This window comes from Oncorhynchus clarkii, chromosome 16, assembly GCF_045791955.1.
Source record: "Oncorhynchus clarkii lewisi isolate Uvic-CL-2024 chromosome 16, UVic_Ocla_1.0, whole genome shotgun sequence".
Lineage (NCBI taxonomy): Eukaryota > Metazoa > Chordata > Actinopteri > Salmoniformes > Salmonidae > Oncorhynchus > Oncorhynchus clarkii.
The window spans coordinates 38,087,608-38,107,617 of NC_092162.1; the positions used below are offsets into that span (position 1 = coordinate 38,087,608).

The 20,010-nt window shown below is 46.0% G+C and overlaps 1 protein-coding gene across 1 annotated transcript in view; it reads left to right on the top strand.

Moving 5' to 3' along the window:
* The first annotated feature begins 3,800 nt into the window (after positions 1–3,800).
* The window catches only part of LOC139368394 (vasopressin V2 receptor-like), an 86,399-nt gene continuing 70,189 nt past the window's right edge, over positions 3,801–20,010 (top strand). Inside the window, exon 1 of the mRNA XM_071107206.1 lies at positions 3,801–3,876. The gene's annotated coding sequence lies outside the window, so the exon portion shown is untranslated. The remainder of the gene's footprint in view (positions 3,877–20,010) is intronic.

Sequence of the window (20,010 nt, forward strand, 5' to 3'; positions counted from 1 at the left end):
ATACCTTCTCCACTTCTCCCCTCTATCTCCCCCATACGTTCTCCACTTCTCCCCTCATACCTCCTCAATCTCTCCCCCATACCTCCTCAACCTCTCCCCTCTATCTCCCCCATACCTCCTCGACCTCTCCCCTCTATTTCCCCCATATCTTCTCGACCTCTCCCCTCTATCTCCCCCATACCTTCTCAACCTCTCCCCTCTATCTCCCCCATACCTTTTCCACCTCTCCCCTCTATTTCTCCCATATCTTCTCGACCTCTCCCCTCTATCTCCCCCATAACTTCTCAACAACTCCCCTCTATCTCCCCCATAACTCCTCGACCTCTCCCCTCTATTTCCCCCATATCTTCTCGACCTCTCCCCTCTATCTCCCCCATACCTTCTCAACCTCTCCCCTCTATTTCCCCCATACCTCCTCGACCTCTCCCCTCTATTTCCCCCATACCTGCTCGACCTCTCCCCTCTATCTCCCCCATACCTCCTCAACCTTTCCCCTCTATCTCCCCCATACCTTCTCAATCTCTCCCCTCTATCTCCCCCATACCTCCTCAACCTCTCCCCTCTATCTCCCCCATACCTCCCCACCCTCCTCCCTTCTTTTTCCCCCATATCTTCTCGACCTCTCCCCTCTATTTCCCCCATACCTTCTCAACCTCTCCCCTCTATCTCCCCCATACCTTCTCAACCTCTCCCCTCTATCTCCCCCATACCTTCTCCACCTCTCCCGTCTATCTCCCCCATACCTTCTCAACCTCTCCCCTCTATCTCCCCCATACCTTCTCCACCTCTCCCGTCTATCTCCCCCATACCTTCTCAACCGCTTTCCTCTATCTCCCCCATACCTTCTCAACCACTCTCCTCTATCTCCCCCATACGTCCTCAACCTCTCCCCTCTATCTCCCCCATACCTTCTCCACTTCTCCCCTCTATCTCCCCCATACCTTCTCAGCCGCTCTCCTCTATCTCCCCCATACGTCCTCAACCTCTCCCCTCTATCTCCCCCATACCTTCTCCACTTCTCCCCGCTATCTCCCCCATACCTTCTCAACCTCTCCCCTCTATCTCCCCCATACCTTTTCCACCTCTCCCCTCTCTCCCCAATAACTCCTCCACCTATCTCCCCTATAGATCCAGTCATACCTCCCTCTCCCCTTGCTCTCTCTCCTTCATTTTAGATTGATGTGTCTGCTCAATACTCTCTCTCACCCCCCTCTGACTGTTCCCCTCAACACATTCCCCATGTTCTCCCTCAAGCTCTTAATCACTGCATCATGCTCCCTGCGGTCCTTCCCCCAGTCCCCCCTCTTCCCCCTCTCTCCTCCATCGCTGTCTCTCCACCATACCTCCCACGTCTTTTTCCCTAATGCTGGTCGTGCTTCCTCCTCCCCCATACCTTCTCAATCTCTCCCCTCTATCTCCCCCATACCTTCTCCACTTCTCCCCTCTATCTCCCCCATACCTCCTCGACCTCTCCCCTCTATTTCCCCCATATCTTCTCGACCTCTCCCCTCTATCTCCCCCATACCTTCTCAACCTCTCCCCTCTATCTCCCCCATACCTTTTCCACCTCTCCCCTCTATTTCTCCCATATCTTCTCGACCTCTCCCCTCTATCTCCCCCATAACTTCTCAACAACTCCCCTCTATCTCCCCCATAACTCCTCGACCTCTCCCCTCTATTTCCCCCATATCTTCTCGACCTCTCCCCTCTATCTCCCCCATACCTTCTCAACCTCTCCCCTCTATTTCCCCCATACCTCCTCGACCTCTCCCCTCTATTTCCCCCATACCTCCTCGACCTCTCCCCTCTATCTCCCCCATACCTCCTCAACCTTTCCCCTCTATCTCCCCCATACCTTCTCAATCTCTCCCCTCTATCTCCCCCATACCTCCTCAACCTCTCCCCTCTATCTCCCCCATACCTCCCCACCCTCCTCCCTTCTTTTTCCCCCATATCTTCTCGACCTCTCCCCTCTATTTCCCCCATACCTTCTCAACCTCTCCCCTCTATCTCCCCCATACCTTCTCAACCTCTCCCCTCTATCTCCCCCATACCTTCTCCACCTCTCCCGTCTATCTCCCCCATACCTTCTCAACCTCTCCCCTCTATCTCCCCCATACCTTCTCCACCTCTCCCGTCTATCTCCCCCATACCTTCTCAACCGCTTTCCTCTATCTCCCCCATACCTTCTCAACCACTCTCCTCTATCTCCCCCATACGTCCTCAACCTCTCCCCTCTATCTCCCCCATACCTTCTCCACTTCTCCCCTCTATCTCCCCCATACCTTCTCAGCCGCTCTCCTCTATCTCCCCCATACGTCCTCAACCTCTCCCCTCTATCTCCCCCATACCTTCTCCACTTCTCCCCGCTATCTCCCCCATACCTTCTCAACCTCTCCCCTCTATCTCCCCCATACCTTTTCCACCTCTCCCCTCTCTCCCCAATAACTCCTCCACCTATCTCCCCTATAGATCCAGTCATACCTCCCTCTCCCCTTGCTCTCTCTCCTTCATTTTAGATTGATGTGTCTGCTCAATACTCTCTCTCACCCCCCTCTGACTGTTCCCCTCAACACATTCCCCATGTTCTCCCTCAAGCTCTTAATCACTGCATCATGCTCCCTGCGGTCCTTCCCCCAGTCCCCCCTCTTCCCCCTCTCTCCTCCATCGCTGTCTCTCCACCATACCTCCCACGTCTTTTTCCCTAATGCTGGTCGTGCTTCCTCCTCCCCCATACCTTCTCAATCTCTCCCCTCTATCTCCCCCATACCTTCTCCACTTCTCCCCTCTATCTCCCCCATACCTTCTCAACCTCTCCCCTCTATCTCCCCCATACCTTCTCCACCTCTCCCCTCTATCTCCTCCATACCTTCTCAACCTGTCCCCTCTATCTCCCCCATATCTTCTCAACCTCTCCCCTCTATCTCCCCCATACCTTCTCCACTTCTCCCCTCTATCTCCCCCATACCTTCTCCACTTCTCCCCTCTATCTCCCCCATACCTTCTCCACTTCTCCCCTCTATCTCCCCCATACCTTCTCCACTTCTCCCCTCTATCTCCCCCATACCTTTTCCACCTCTCCCCTCTATCTCCCCCATACCTTCTCCACTTCTCCCCTCTATCTCCCCCATACCTTCTCCACTTCTCCCCTCTATCTCCCCCATACCTTCTCCACTTCTCCCCTCTATCTTCCCCATACCTTCTCCACTTCTCCCCTCTATCTCCCCCATACCTTCTCCACTTCTCCCCTCTATCTCCCCCATACTTTTTCCACCTCTCCCCTCTATCTCCCCCATACCTTCTCCACTTCTCCCCTCTATCTCCCCCATACCTTTTCCACCTCTCCCCTCTATCTCCCCCATACCTTCTCAACCTCTCCCCTCTATCTCCCCCATACCTTCTCCACTTCTCCCCTCTATCTCCCCCATACCTTCTCCACTTCTCCCCTCTATTTCCCCCATACCTTTTCCACCTCTCCCCTCTCTCCCCAATAACTCCTCCATCTCTCTCCCCTATAGATCCAGTCATACCTCCCTCTCCCCTAATGCTGGTTTGTTCTCCTGCACTCTTTCCCTCTTTCCCCCCTTCACATCTCTTTCCCCTAAACCACTCTCTCTCGCCAATCTCTTCCTCTCTCTCCCCCATAAATCTTCCCCCCTAATGTCCCTGTGGTTGAGCCGGAGCTAGCATGTGATTCATGTGGTAGGAACTCATACTTGATGATCTGTAGAGGGAAAGAGCTTTAAAAGAGAACAGACACCTGATGGAAAGGTTGCGAGCTCTCTCCATGTGTTATCATCCAATAGACCAACAGGGATTGAGCCCATAACCCCTCCAGCAGAGCCACTGGAGTTGCCTGGGAAACAAATCAAGCAGGTTAGTGTGGATTTCATTTCAGCCCTTTTATTAATTACAGACAGACTTCCCTACTCTTTCCCTCCCCTCTGTCGCTCTCTCTCTCTCTTTATCTCTCTCTGCCTTCCATCGCTCTCTCCTGTCGCTTTCCTTTCTCTCTCCTCTGTAGCGCTCTCAATTTACTCATCTCCTTCTGGCCATCTCCTTGGTCTGACAAGAGGCCCAAATACCCTTCGTTGTCCTCTCCCACCCTTGTGGCAAATGTATATCTTGTCTCTCTCAATCTCTCTCTCTCTCCTCATATCTCTCTGTCATCCTCTTGTATTTTAAAACCGACTCCTTTCTTCCATGACAAACTAAGTGTTGGTTTTAGAGGTTGACCCTAACAGTGAGATATGGAAATGATATTCAACATGATGATGTTAGTTGACATAACTCTTGCTCTCTTTTAACTCCCTCCGGCTATATCTCCTCATTTCTCCCTCTGTTTATCTATCGTAATCCAAGTTCGTACAGGTCATTTTCAGGCCATAAATTAGTGTGCGTGAATGTGTGAGCTTGTTTGTGCACATGGCTGTGTGTGTGTGATTGCGTTCCAGTTCTTCCCTTCCTGTGTGTATGTGTGTGTGTTCCTTTGTTCTAATTTGGATCTTCTCTCACTACTCAAAGAACGCGGCTGAGCGCTGCTCTCCAGGAGATAGTTATCAATCGGGCTGTCTGATCAGGCCGTTGCCCACCACAGCTGGCTCCAGTCATCTGCTGCTCTGTTTAGTAGGCCTGCTCAGACCCACATGGCTTAGGTACGTTACAATACGTCAGGGGTCAGCTATTCCCTCCATCACTTCACTCCTAGTGTCTGATGCAGTACAGTTTTTCTTTTTGGCCCTACAGATGTAGGATTTTAATTCGATCACACTGTTGCAGGATCACTTTTCTGCAATGCCGTCAAATTAATGATGTACTTGCTGTACTGTAAGTCGCTTATGATAAAAGTGTCTGGCATATCTATACATATAACTTTTTACTTCTGTTCTACTCCAGATCAACTGTACAGTAATGGGATTAGGAAACAGCTGACTGAAGTTTGATTCCACATCTGTTGCTGTTGTCATTGGGAGGGAGTTTATGGGTTTGTTCTCTACTGTGTGTGTGTGTGTGTGTGTGTGTGTGTGTGTGTGTGTGTGTGTGTGTGTGTGTGTGTGTGTGTGTGTGTGTGTGTGTGTGTGTGTGTGTGTGTGTGTGTGTGTGTGTGTGTGTGTGTGTGTGTGTGTGTGTGTGTGTGTGTCAGCAGGAATACCACCAGGGCTTACCACCTAGGGAGACTCTTTCCCCTGGCTGTAGATAGATCTCTCCTCTTATCTCCTGAGCTCCATGGAAGTCTCTATGGGACAGGAGCATGAGGGTCAAGCGGGCGTTTCCCCCTATAGAGATCCTATATGTTCCCTCACTGATATTACACACAGTCATAACTTGGTAATTAGCTACATACTGTACCTTACATGCCTATTGCATCTATGTGCCACACACAGTGTAATTTGATATCATCATGTCAGTGTTGTGATGACACACATACACACACCCCTACTCACACACATGCACTCACACAGGGAAATGTATCCCACGTGTGTATATCCTACACTGGGCCGTGCTCTCTGGCCTCTTGTGCCCCAGCACTGGTAATCAGAGCTGTCAGAGGACTTAGGTGATCATTGTTCTTTTAGGGGAACAGATGAGACTAGCTGGGGGTGGTTGGACCAGCTGGGGTGTTATTGGATCACGTCCGCAGGGTGGGTGAGTGGGCGCCTCCACCCCCTCGTTCCCCAGTCAGCTCTCTCTGGGCTTTAATGTCTGGCTGAAAGCCTCCTGGCTGGTTGCGAAGCCGGTGGGAGAGCGGCATCAGACTAACTACGTGCTATTTCTGTTTGGTTTCATGTCAAAATGGTGGAGTTGTTTTCCTTTAGAAGGGATAGACCTCTGCGGACCACGGAGAAATGCAGCTGCTAATCATTAGGGGTTAAACCTCAGCAATCGTGAGCCGGACGAATAGACAGACTAAAAAGAAAGAGAAGGGTAGAGAGAGGGGGAAGAGAGAGGAGGGAGAGAGAGACAGAGAAAGCGAAGAAGGGAGAGAGAGAGGGTGGGGGAATGAAAGGAAGCATGGGGGTGATTGATTAGATATTGATGGGATGCTTGTTCTATTTGGACCTGTTGACCTGTTGTGCCTTCTTTCAAACTATTCCTCCCTCTTCCTCCTTCTCCATCCCTCACAAGTGTTCTACCTCCTGGGTTCTTGGCTTGATTCAGGGGAAAATGCCAAAGCTGCATTACATCAAGAAATGCACACAGAGATGACCTACATAACATGACTGTGATGTCATTGTGGCTTCCATCCCAACATAATTACCCCGTGGCATGGTGCCAGCTCCGCGCCTCCCATCAGTCCCCCACTTATTCAGTCAAACCCCCAGTTTTATTTTTATTTTACTCTTTTACTGCCAGGTGTTACTAAAACAACAGACCACATTCCTTGGGGGCGTTGATGAAATGTCTTGTGATAAATGATCTTGTCTCCCATCTACTACCTCGTGCAGACCCAAGTTCGAATACTATGTGAAATAATTTCAAATACTTTAACTGGGCTTGCTTGAACGAAGGGCTCGATTCAATCCGATCCACATAGCGGTTGTTTTGGCGGTTCGGAGGTGGAACTGTGTTCGAGCTGTCAAATCCACAAGCAAATCCACAAGCGTCTCCTGTCATCATACCTAAACCGGACATTGCCATTGGCTGCATGGAGTCCATTAAGAGAAATCCCATGCAGCCTTGTTGATCATTTCAAACACCGGAATGTGAAACGTAATCTACACCTCGATTAGGATGATAGTAATCATTGTTATTTTGTTTAATGATTTTCTATTTAAGCATAACTATTTCTACATGGCCCACACTTTCTCATTCTGAACTTCTAATGCAAGTGGGACGGGTGTGGCTTTGTGACTATGATCAAGAGCAGTTGCTCACTGATTTGACAGCTCAAACAGAGTTACACCTATGGCACATCTGCTATGCGTGTGTCGTTAACGCTTGATCTGATTGAATCTAGACCTATAGCCTGACGCAATGGAACCAATAGAAAAGTTCAAACTGCATACCCCGCCCACCTGGCACTCAAGGCAGGCTAAAGCCAACGTTAAAGTAATTACAAAGATTTGGAATAGTTTTTGAACCCAGGTCTGCTACCTTCTCAGTATGTGAGGTCTTATCCCGGTATCGGGAGGAGCCTACCTCAGCCTCCTCGCCTTGTCAAGGGCTTGTCTAGACTGTTATTAGGGAAGAAAATATTGTCACATTAAAAGACCCTTGCAATCCTTCTAATCCTCCCAAAATAAGGTTGGACATTTATAGATCAGATTTTCAAAAAACATTCTCAACCAAGTCCAGAATCTAGACATGTTTCCACCTCTCCCCCTCCCCCCCTGTCTTTCTTCCCATGGTAGCTGTCTGCCACACAAACCATTCCCCTCACATCACATTCCCCTCTTCTTTTTGATATTTTCCACTCTTATACTATCCTCCTGGGACTCTCTGTCTTTCTCTCTCTCTCTCTCTCTTGCATGTCTGCCCTCCTCCCTCCTTCCTCCCTCATTCTCTCCAGGTGCACCGTTTCTCAAGTGCTTTTGATGAAAACAGATTTTTCCGTAAATCTACCAGAAAACACAGCTTTGATTATTTTTCTCCTCTTGCTATGACTACAGCTTAAAGTTTTTATCTCAGTAAGAGAATGTTCATAGCCTCTCTCTAATATGCAGGGCATTCGGAAAGTATTCAGACCCCTCGACTTTTGTTGAGTTACAGCCTTATTCTAAAATTGATTAAATTAATTGTTTTCCTCATCAATCTACACACAATACCCCATAATGATTTTTTTGATAAAATATAATTAAAAAATACCTTATTTACATAAGTATTCATACCCTTTGCTATGAGACTCGAAATTTAGCTCATGTGCATCCTGTTTCCATTGATCATCTTGAGATGTTTCTACAACTTGATTGGAGTCCACCTGGGGTAAATTCAGTTGATTGGACATGATTTGGAAAGGCACACACCTGTTTATATAAGGTCCCACAGTTGACAGTGCATGTCAGAGCAAAAAACAAGCCATGAGGTCGAAGGAATTGTCCGTAAAGCTCAGAGACAGGATTGTGTCGAGGCACAGATCTGGGGAAGGGTACCAAAAAAATGTCTGCAGCATTGAGGGTCCCCAAGAACACAGTGGCCCCCATTATTCTTAAATGGAAGAAGTTTAGAACCACCAAGACTCTTCATAGAGCTGGCCGCCCGCCAAACTAAGCAATCAGATGAGAAGGGCCTTGGTCAGGGAGGTGACCAAAAACCCCATGGTCACTCTGACAGAGCTCCAGAGATCCTCTGTGGAGATGGGAGAACCTTCCAGAAGGACAACCATCTCTGCAGCCCTCCACCAATCAGGCCTTTATGGTACAGTGGCCAGACGGAAGCCATTCCAGGCACATTACAGCCCGCTTGGAGTTTACCCAAAGTCACCTAAAGGACTCAGACCATGAGAAACAAGGTTCTCTGGTCTGATGAAACTAGGATTGAACTCTTTGGCCTGAATGTCAAGCGTCACGTCTGGAGGAAACCTGGCACCATCCCTACGGTGAAGCATGGTCATGGCAGCATCATGCTGTGGGGATGTTTTTCAGCGGCGGGGACTGGGAGACTAGTCAGGATTGAGGGAAGATGAACGGAGCAAAGTACAGCTCTTTGGTCTTGGCCATAGTGGAGTTTGGAGTGTGACTGTTTGAGGTTGTGGACAGGTGTTTTTATACTGATAACAAGTTCAAACAGGTGCCATTAATACAGGTAACGAGTGGAGGACAGAGGAGCCTCTTAAAGAAGAAGTTACAGGTCTGTGAGAGCCAGAAATCTTGCTTGTTTGTAGGTGACCAAATATTTATTTATTTTTTATTTTTTTGAATTTTACCCCTTTTTCTCCCCAATTTCGTGGTATCCAATTGTTGTACTATCTTGTCTCATTGCTACAACTCCCGTACGGGCTCGGGAGAGACGAAGGCTGAATGTCACGCGTCCTCCGATACACAACCCAACCAGCCGTACTGCTTCTTAACACAGCGCGCATCCAACCCGGAAGCCAGCCGCACCAATGTGTCGGAGGCTACACCGTGCACCTGGCAACCTTGGCTAGCGCGCACTGCGCCCGGCCCGCCACAGGAGTCGCTGGTGCGCGATGAGACAAGGAGATCCCTACCGACCAATCCCTCCCTAACCCGGACGACGTTAGGCCAATTGTGCGTCGCCCCACGGACCTCCCGGTCGCGGCGCTGTACTGGCGCTGCAGTACAGCGCCCTTAACCACTGCGCCACCCGGGAGGCCCCAAATACTTATTTTCCACCATTATTTGCAAATAAATTCATTAAAAATCCTACAATGTGATTTTCTGGATTTTTTCCCCTCATTTTGTTTGTCATAGTTGAAGTGTACCTACGATGAAAATTACAGGCCTCTCATCTTTTTAAGTGGGAGAACTTGCACAATTGGTGGCGGACTAAATACTTTTTTGCCCCACTGTACCTGCTGTGACCCAGCACCAAAGAGGAGCCAGGCCAAGCCAAGCCAGTACATGGTTAAATGAATAGCAGTCTAACAGCAGCAATTGTAGTAGAGATACACTTAAAAAGGGGAGTTCTGGTCCACACCTGCTGTGATCTGGTGCTAAGATGATTCAGACCACTTATTATGTTACCATTACCTGCTGTGAAGGCTATCCATCTTACCTGTCAGTCTTACTACAGTACATACCTGATGTTGAGACGATCTGTCTTACAGTACATGCCTACTGTGACCCAGCACTAAAAGGGGCCAGGTCAGGTCAGTGTACTAGTGAGTATTTAGTACAGAGTGTACACTGGTGAGTGGCTATCTGTCTTGCTTTAGTGCATACCTGCTCTGACCGAGCACCTAGACAAACCAGGCCACTTTTTTTTTTTTTTCATTTTTCTTGTGGGGGCTACACGCACAATACACAAATTCATATCATTTAATAGCTAGCTCGCGTCACAGATCCAAAAGTAACAATACATTTAGTATGTAATGAGAGAGAGAAAAAAAGAAGTGAGCCTCCACCCCATTCCCCCAACCCCACCCATTAAAAAGGTCGCCCTCCAACCACGCACCCGGAAACCGTGTTTTTCCACCCCTCCCACCCTCCTAGCAACTAGGGTGTTTTTCCAACCCCACCCCTTCCCCATGGTCCTGAAAGCAAAGTAAGTAGAAAATATTAAAATAGGTACATACTGTGCTTTCAGGAAGTATTCACAGCCCTTTACCTTTTTCCACATTCTGTTGTGTTACAGCCTGAATTGAACACACAATAACCCATAAGCAGTCACTCTCTTTGTAAGGAGCATTTCAACTGAAGTCTTGCCATTTCGGTTTGGGCTGTGGTGGAACCTGGAGAGAGGAGTTATAGCCCATGTTATTTTCTTGGTGTTGTTGTCTCCCAAAATCCCAGGTGTTTTTCCACTAGTCGATGATGGAACCACTGACTAATGGAGCAGCTGGGAGCCTGGGACATGGCTGTGAAGTTGACATGTTAAAGTATAATGAGGCATGCTACTGTACATCTGTCTGTGTATCTGGCCTTGTTGTCTTTCATATGCTTGTTAAGCAGACAGGTAGTACATCCAGCCTCACTGAAATTACAGCCACAACATAGTCATTAGATACATTACATTATACATGCCTATTGCATCTATGTGCCTGCCACACAGTGACATTTAAGCTCTACAATGTCAGTGTTGTGAGCAGAAAAGTCCATTTTGAAGCTACTTTATTCATCAGAACTGATAAAGCACGAGAGAGAGAAGGCATAGAGAGGTGACGCTGTAGCAGGGGCAGTGCTGTGTATGTAGGCTACTGTGAGTGTGAGCGAGTGAGGAACAGGGAGGAAGGAGGGAGAGATAAGAAACAGCAACCCACCAAGCCGACTCCCACTATAGTAGACTAATGGCTGCCATAGATACAGGTGGTTATTTATCATCCAATAGGATTACATAGTACCTGCCTTGACTGCATCAAACTGGGAAAAGCTCGTTCAGAGCTCATTGAGGCTGCGTGCGCTTTTTCGTCCTAAACAGTTACAAACAACAACAGCTCCATTCAGAATATAAAGTAGCACCCAACCTGCTGGCTCTTGGTTGTTGTAGCCTATCTTTCTCCTTTAACTTTTAATTCCATCTTCCATTGATTAGATATCCCATAACTTTTGCCCCACTCTTGCCTCACTCTATGACTGTAGCCAAACAAGCAAAGAGCAGCAGCATAAACGACTAAAAACGTCTCTCTCTCTCTACTGCAGCAGTCGTGTTCAGATCGATATGGCTGGACAAGTCAGTTAAAATGACACATACCGGAGACGCATGACAATCATATCAGATCCGACCCAGACCCATGACATTATTTAGAATTCTGGATCCGGATCAGGTCTGGGGTATTCGGGTACAGGTGGCTCCGTGAAGACCTCTACTGCTGCTGCCTACAGTTTTTCATCATCCCCGCCACCGCCAGAAGGAGAGGAGACAGAAAAGACTCCACCATGTACTTACCTACATATTTATTTTGTTTGTCATTTTATCGTTAACATGGAATTTTTGTAGTAATTAACTCATTTATTTCCATGTGCGAGCGTGCGTTTCTCGTGTCGCCACAATGGGAACGAGAAAGCACGCGCCTGGAAAAGTATTGCTTGAGTCCGACAAAAGTGGAATATAACCTTGCAGATAAAGTTCAGAATTACACAATTTCATGTGTAACAACATCTGAAGACCCGCATCACTATACTGAGAGCTTTGCTGTTTCTAAAAGGACTTATTGGGGTGTTTTCGGGGGCTTTGTTCATGCAATGATGAATTCTATTGATGGTGAATAAGTTTCTCAAAACCAAGTGAGATCTCAAAAACAGTGTCTGCACACTTCTTTAACGTGCCCTTTACATAAATGTTTTTGATTTGGTAAAAAAAAAAAAGTGAACCACTCCTTTAACAGTTCTAGAACAGTGGGCACTGAAAATATATTTGAATAAACTTCTGGAACATTATTTCACAGTTCTAGAACAGTTATTGAATCTTTCATGATATTTGACAGAGGTGTTTGACAGAGGTGTTAACTCAAGAGTCATGGAGACAGTAGTCTGACAAACACCTCTGTAGCTCTTTCTCCTTCCACAACAGATGCAGAAGGCATCAGTGAATGTGTGGATTGACCAAGCAGATCGCTCAAGAGTGACTTCGAAACTGGATGTCTATCCATGTGATGAGGACTTCGGAAATTCCTTTAAAACCGGCCACTAGGGGTAACAGTGATCGCTATGGCTCTGGATAAGAAGGTTAAGTGTTCGATCACAGCGTTGGACATTTGTTTCATGTTGTTTCAACCCTATCCCAAAACTTAACACTTAACCTTCTAAACATTGACATTTGGAGCAACTTTGATATTTGATGTTTGGAGAAACAATACTGAGCAGGAGAAGTTAGGCAAGGGTGTGAAAATCACTTAAACATTTGACGTTTGGAATAACTTGATGTTTGGAGGAACGTGGATAAACATCTAATTCTGCAGTGGGACTGTGAGAGCTTGTTGCAGAATTGAGACAAAGCTCATGCAAAAACGAAGATATCTCTAGTTTAAACAGACATATTTTAATGGGGATTTTGTATTATTATGCTTATTAGATTTGGCTTAATCCCTGTTCAACTAAACCACTAAACGAGCCGTAGCAAAAGACAAGGGCTTTGAAAACACAAAGACCCACAGTCTAATTTCATCCCCTTCCCCTCATTTTTTCCCTGTCTCTTTATTATTTAGGCAGAGCATTTAATACTAGCCAGGGGTGCCTCAAAAACAAACACACACACACACACACACACACACACACACACACACACACACACACACACACACACACACACACACACACACAGTGGCTGCTGGGATGCCTCATGAAAAGCTAATGTCAAATCAAATCATATTTTATTGGTCGCATACACATATTTAGAGATGTTATTGTGGGCCTAGCGAAATGCTTGTGTTCCTAGCTCCATCTGTGCAGTAATATCTAACAATACACACAAATCTAAAAGTAAAATAATGGATTTAAGAAATATAGAAGTATTAGGACGAGTAATGTCCGGAGTATAATATATATATATATATATATATATATATATATATATATATATATATATATATATATATATCAGAACAATACGTAGGACATAATAGCATATGTACAGAAATAGTTGAATAGCATGGCATTGACTACAATACAGTATATCCATGTGAAATGGGTAAAACAGTAAACAGACCAGTGTTCCATGTCTATACTCATAGGGCAGCAGCCTCTAATGTGCAGGGTTGAGTAACTGGGTGTTAGCCAGCTAGTGACAGTGACTAAGTTCAGGGCAGGGTGGAGGTCGGCTAATGATGGCTATTTAACAGTCTGATGGCCTTGAGATATAAGCTGTTGTTCAGTCTCTCAGTCCCAGCTTTGAAGCACCTGAACTGACCTTGTCTTCTGGATGATAGCGGGGTGAACAGGTCGTGACTCGGGTGGCTGAGGTCCTCTTCTAGGCCTTCCTGTGACACCGGGTGCTGTAGATGTCCTGGAGGGCAGGCAGTGTGCCCCCGGTGATGCGTTGGGCAGACTGCACCACCCTCTGGAGAGCCCTGCGGTTGCGGGCGGAGCAGTTGCTGTACCAGAAGGTGATGCAGTCTGACAGGATGCTCTCAATGGTGCATCTGTAAAGGTTTGTGAGTGTCTTAGGAGCCAAGCCACATTTCTTCAGCCTCCTGAGGTCAAAGAGGCACTGTTGCGCCTTCTTCACCACCCTGTCTTTGTGGGTGGACCATTTTAGATTGTCAGTGATGTTTAACACCAAGGAACTTGAAGCTTTTCACATTCTCCAATCCGGCCCCATCGATGTGGATAGGGGCATGCACCCTCTGCTTGTCTCCTGAAGTCCACGATCAGCACCTTCGTTTTGTTGATGTTGAGGGAGAGGTTATTTTCCTGGCACCACTCCGCAAGGGCCCACGCCTCCTCCCTGTAGGCTGTATCGTTGTTGTTGGTAATCAGGCCTACCTCTGAGTCATCACTTTGCAGGTTTCCTAACCTCTGGTTCTTCAGTCTGGAACTGTCCAGATACCACAGTGACTGACATTCTATCTTGACTTGTGTTAAGTCAGCCTTACATCTTATACATGCCTATCTGAACGGTCTTGTTACATGACTGCCGCATTACAGCATATGAATGCTAACTGCTTACATGCTTAACTTAGCATGACATAATGTTCTCACTAATAGACTGTTTACTATACTGCATGACTGTGGACATCCTTCCAGTAGCAGATTAGGCCTACAGTATAGCAATACCAATCTTGTTATTGTGTCTGCAGTTTAGTGAGCAAGTTGTCTCACGTCTGAAACAACAGATATATCTATCAGGTCTGTCTGTCTCTCCATGTCTGTCTGCCTCCCTGTCTGCCTCCCTATCTGTCTAATAATAATAATATTTCATTTGTAGAGTGCATTTCCCATGCTCAATGTGCATAAGTAACCATCAATAATCAATATTCATAACAACCACATTTATATTTAGAACAGCCCAGTCCTCCAGACAGTCTGTAGCTTGGGCCATTCTGACAGACAGAAAAACTACTTTACAACTATCAGACACACAGCAGTAGTTCCCATAAGAAAATGATTTACTAGAATGGACATCTCCGTTCAAGTCAATATGCCATGATGGCTTTGTCATTTCTCGTAGTTCTATTTCTATTATAGTTCCACTGCTCTGCTCTTCAGATCCACACAGAGAGAACAGCTAATCCAAGGTCACGAACCCACATATTTCAACAAGCTCTCACAATCTCACTGCAGAATTAGACGTTCATCCACGTTCTCCAAACATCAAATTTCAAACTATTTTTGTTGCTCCTGCTGCCCAGTATCATTCCATTTCTCCAAACATCAAATTTAGAAGTTAAGGGTTAAGTTCAGGCACCTTAACCGAATGGTTAAGGTAAGTGGTTGGGATAGAGAAAAAAAACTAAAAATCGGTGTCCACGACTGGGATTGAACACCCAAACTTCTGATCCAGAGTCATGGGATTACACCCATCCACCACACCCTAGCAAATCCCAGGCATACTTGATGTAATAGTGCTCACTGTTGCCCCTACTAGCCGGTTTTGAAAGACGTCCAATTTCGACATCAATCTTGAACGACCTGGTTGCATTACAGAGTGCATTCGTAAAGTATTCAGACTTTTTCCACATTTTGTTACATTACAGCCTTATTCTAATTGATTAAATTGTTTCCCCCCCTCATCAATCTACACACAATACCCCATAGTGACAAAGTAAAAACATTGTTTTTAGCCCATTTATCACAAATAAAAAGTATTCAGACCCTTTACTCAGTATTTTGTTGAAGCACCTTTGGCAGCGATTACAGCCTCTTCTTGGGTATGACGCTACAAGCTTGGCACACCTGTATTTGGGGAGTTTCTCCCATTCCTCTCTGCAGATCCTCTCAAGCTCTGTCAGGTTGGATGGGGAGCGTCGCTGCACAGCAATTTTCAGGTCTCTCCAGAGATGTTCAAGTCCGGGATCTGGCTGGGCCACTCAATGATATTCAGAGACTTGACTGTGACTGTGTGTTTAGGGTCGTTGTCTTGTTGGAAGGTGAACCTTCATCTGAGGTCCTGTGTGCTCTGGAGCAGGTTTTCATCAAGGATCTCTCTGTACTTTGTTCTCTTCATCTTTGCCTAGTCTCCCAGTCCCTGCCGCTGAAAAAACATCCCCACAGCATGATGCTGCCACCGCCATGCTTCACCGTAGGGATGATGCCAGGTTTCCTCCAGACGTGACACTTGGCATTCAGGCCAAACAGTTTAATCTGGGTTTCATCAGACCAGAGAATCTTGTTTTGTCTTTAGGTGCCTTTTGGCAAACTCCAAGCTAACTGTAATGTGCCTTTTACTGAGGCTTGGTTTCCGTCTGGCCACTACCATAAAGGCCTGATTGGTGGAGTGCTGCAGAGATGGTTGTCCTTCTGGAAATGTCTCCCATCTCCAAGAGCTCTGTCAGGGTGACCATCGGGTTCTTGGTCACCTCCCTGATCAAGGCCTTCTCCTCCGATTGCTCAGTTTGGCCGGGCGGCCAGCTCTAGGAAGAGTCTTAGTGGTTCCAAACTTCTTCCATTTAAGAATAAATGGAGGCCACTGTGTTCTTGGGGACCTTCAATTCTGCAGAAATGTTTTGGAACCACTCCCCAGATCTGTGCCTCGACACAGTACTGTCACGGAGCTCAATTCCTGCGACCTCATGGCTTGGTTTTTGCTCTGACATGCACTGTCAACTGTGGGACCTTATATAGACAGGTGTGTGCCTTTCCAAACCATGTCCAATCAATTGAATTTACCACAGGTGGACTCGAAGTTGTAGAAACATCTCAAGGATGATCAATGGAAAAAGGATGCCCCGGAGCTCATCCTATCCTTATTGACGTGTGTGTGTGTGTGTGTGTGTTTGTGTGCGTGTCTGTTTCCACTTCTGTGTTTGCATGCTTGCATGTAATGTGTGTGTGTGTGTATGTCTGGTGGTGGTGAGGGGGATCCAGGATCATAAGTCAAATCAAATCAAATCTTAACTGTGTCTGTGAGCTCACTTTCCAGCTCTACTGGTAATACAAGGCCTAGGCTTCATCTGAAAAGCCACCCTTTTCCCATAGGGCTCTGGACAAAAGTAGCGCACTACTGTATGTAGGGAATAGGGTGCCATTTCGGACACAGCTCTAATCAGAGAGCAGTTTACCACCAGAGAATCCCCCAACTCTAAATGTGACTACAAATATCCATGGAGACATCATGCACAGTTACAAACAATTCACTGTTAGACCTGAGGACATAATGCCTGGTCATAACCAGTGGTGTAAAGTACTTATCTGTACTTTACTTTTTATATTTTTGACAACTTTTACTCCACTACATTCCTAAAGAAAAGAATGTACTTTCTACTCCATACATTTTCCCTGACACCCAAAAGTACTCGTTACATTTTGACTGCTTATCAGGACAGGAAAATTGTCTAATTCACACACTTAAAAGAGAAAATCTATGTCACGACTGTCGTATGAATAATTGGACCAAGGCGCAGCGTGAGTAGAGTTCCACATTTTAATGATCGTGAGACTTCCAAAACAACATAGCTATAACGATCGTGAAATACGTGACGCACATAGGCACTCACACAAAACAATATCCCACATCGCAGGTGGGAAAAAGGACACACAAAGTATGATCCCCAATTAGAGGTAACGATCATCAGCTGCCTCCAATTGGGAACCATACACACACACCAACATAGAAATATAATACCTAGAAACCCCCCTAGTCACGCGCTGACCCCGAGGGCTCTCTATGGTCAGGGCGTGACAATCCCTGGTCATCCCTACCACATCTGATCTGCAGAAGGACTAAATACAAATGCTTTGTTTTTAAATTATGTCAGTGTTGGAGTGTGCCCTTGGCTATCCGTAATTGGATAAAAAACAAGAATCATGCTGCCAGGTTTGCTTAATATAAGGATTTTTTAAATTTTTAAATGTGTACTTTTATTTAAGTAAAAGTATATTTGAGCAATTACATTTACTTATGATGCTTAAGTATATTTAAAACCAAATACTTGTATTTTACTGGGTGACTTTCACTGTTAATTGAGTCATTTTCTATTAAGGTATCTTTACTTTTACTTAAGTATGACAATTGGGTACTTTTTCCACCAATTTTCCGGCCTGGGAACTAGGGGGGGGGTCATATTTCCCTGAGGGTTTATGGGAAAGCCATCATAAACACATTCATTTACAGATACTGTACACATCCCTCCCTCCTCAGATTGGCATCATGCTGTTCTCTGAAAGTAGATCTGAATGAGAGAGAGAGAGCAGAGAGAGAGAGAGAGAGAGAGAGAGAGAGAGAGAGAGAGAGAGAGAGAGAGAGAGAGAAAGAGAGAAAGAAAGAAAGAGATGTCAATGGCGAGAGGGATCAGTGACACAGGGTGGATTAATATTGTTCTGTTGTGTTCAGACCTGGATTCAAATGGGATGGGTTTTCTCTCAAATGTTTTGTGCTGTGCTTGATTGAGCTTGGCTGGTGCGTTGGAACCAATGAAATAGTCCCAAAAGTGCAAAACCCACTCATCTCATCTGGCACTCCGAGCAATCAAACACTTGACATAGTTGAAAGGAAAACAAATACTATTTGAACCCAGGGCCCAGAGTGAGTGTCTCAGAGAAGTAGTGCTGATCTAGTATCAAGTCACCCCTGTCCGTGTAATTATATTCATTATTCAGTAACAGGCTAAACTGATCCCAACACTAACACACACTAAACTATGCTGACTGACACACTTAATGTTTCATTGACTGTAATGTGAGATGAACAGAATCTCTCTCCCTCTCCCTCATTCACTGCCTCTCTCTTTTGCTGCTTCTCTCTATCTCTGTCACTTTCCCTCTCACTCTCTCTTTCTTTTTCTCTCCCTCTTGCTCCCTCCTTCTCTCTCCCCCTCCCTCTCTCTCTGCTGATACATTCTCTTCCTCTCTTGTGCGCTGCACGCTCTCTCCCTCCCCCCTCTCTCTCCCCTTCCCTATATATCTCCCCCATCTCTCTTCCATTTAACCTTGTATCACTACATACTGTAACCACTACATTTTCCAGATTAAAAAACAAACAAAACAGCTCGCTGTCCATTCAGTGTTTTTGATGCTCTGTGTAGCACCTTGGTTTCTTTCCATTAGCCTCCCTCCTTCCCTTCCTCCTTCACTCCTCTCCTTCCTTTCATCCCCCTCTCTCCCTCCGACCCTCTCCTTCCCCTTTCCTCTCTGCTGTTGAATAATGAGAAACAGCTCTTCCAGGACTCAGGAAACTTTCAAATCTGCTCAACAACATAAATTGTTCCCACATTGTTTAACCTCACTTCAAAGCCCGTATGTTGGCCTGAGATGGGCTATTTGCTGATAAAAACCTTTAAGGCAAAACGTATTATCGGTTATGGTATATGTATGTAGCCTATGCTTTCTTTGCATGATGGCAGTGCTATGAAAGCATGGTAAATATAATGTTGGAAAATCACATTGATTTCTCTAAGATAGGGTAATTGCAGAGTAATGTCTGTTCTGTAATCACGTTTAATTTCCTGAAAGTTCGTCAAGATGGCCTTTCTCTATTATGACGACACCTCTTGTCGGCTAGCCCTGTTGTTTGTGTTTTAAATGGCACCATATTACGTACTCAGTGCGCTACTTTTATCCAGGGCCAATAGGGCTCTGTTGTTACTAGTAGTGCACTAAATAATAAATAGGGTGCCATTTGGGATGCGCCCATAGTCTCTCTATCCAAAACCAGCACTAATGAGCCAAATACAGCTTAGATTTCCACGGTCTGTGGGAGAGTGTTAGTATGTACAGGTAACATAAAGTGTCATGTTGGGGCACCACGAGCCAGAACAGCTTCAATGCACTTTGACATAGATTCTACAACTCTTGGAGGGATGCGACGCCATTCTTCAATAATTTGCTATTTTGTTGATGGTGGTGGAAAACGCTGTCTTAGGCATCGCTCCAGAAACTCCCATAAGTGTTCAAATGGAATGAGATCTGGTGAGTAAGACAGCCATGGTATGTGGTTTACATTGTTTTCATGCTATTCAAACCATTCAGTGACCACTCGTGCCCTTTGGATGGGGGCGTTGTCATCCTATGAGGGCATAGCCACGCTAGCCAAAATAATGTCCAAAATAATGGCCTGCCCAGCATTTTTTACTTGACCCTAAGCATGATGGGATGCTAATTGCCTAATTAACTCAGGAACCACACCTTTGTGGAAGCACCTGCTTTCAATATACTTTGTATCCCTCATTTACATTATTTTGGCAGTTACCTGTAACTTTGTCCCCATAGTAAGTCAAAATAGTGGAAAACGCAGGACTGGGCCTTTAAACGCACCTCGGCTTGTTTTCATAGGCCAGACATTTCTAAGGACGTCCGTTGA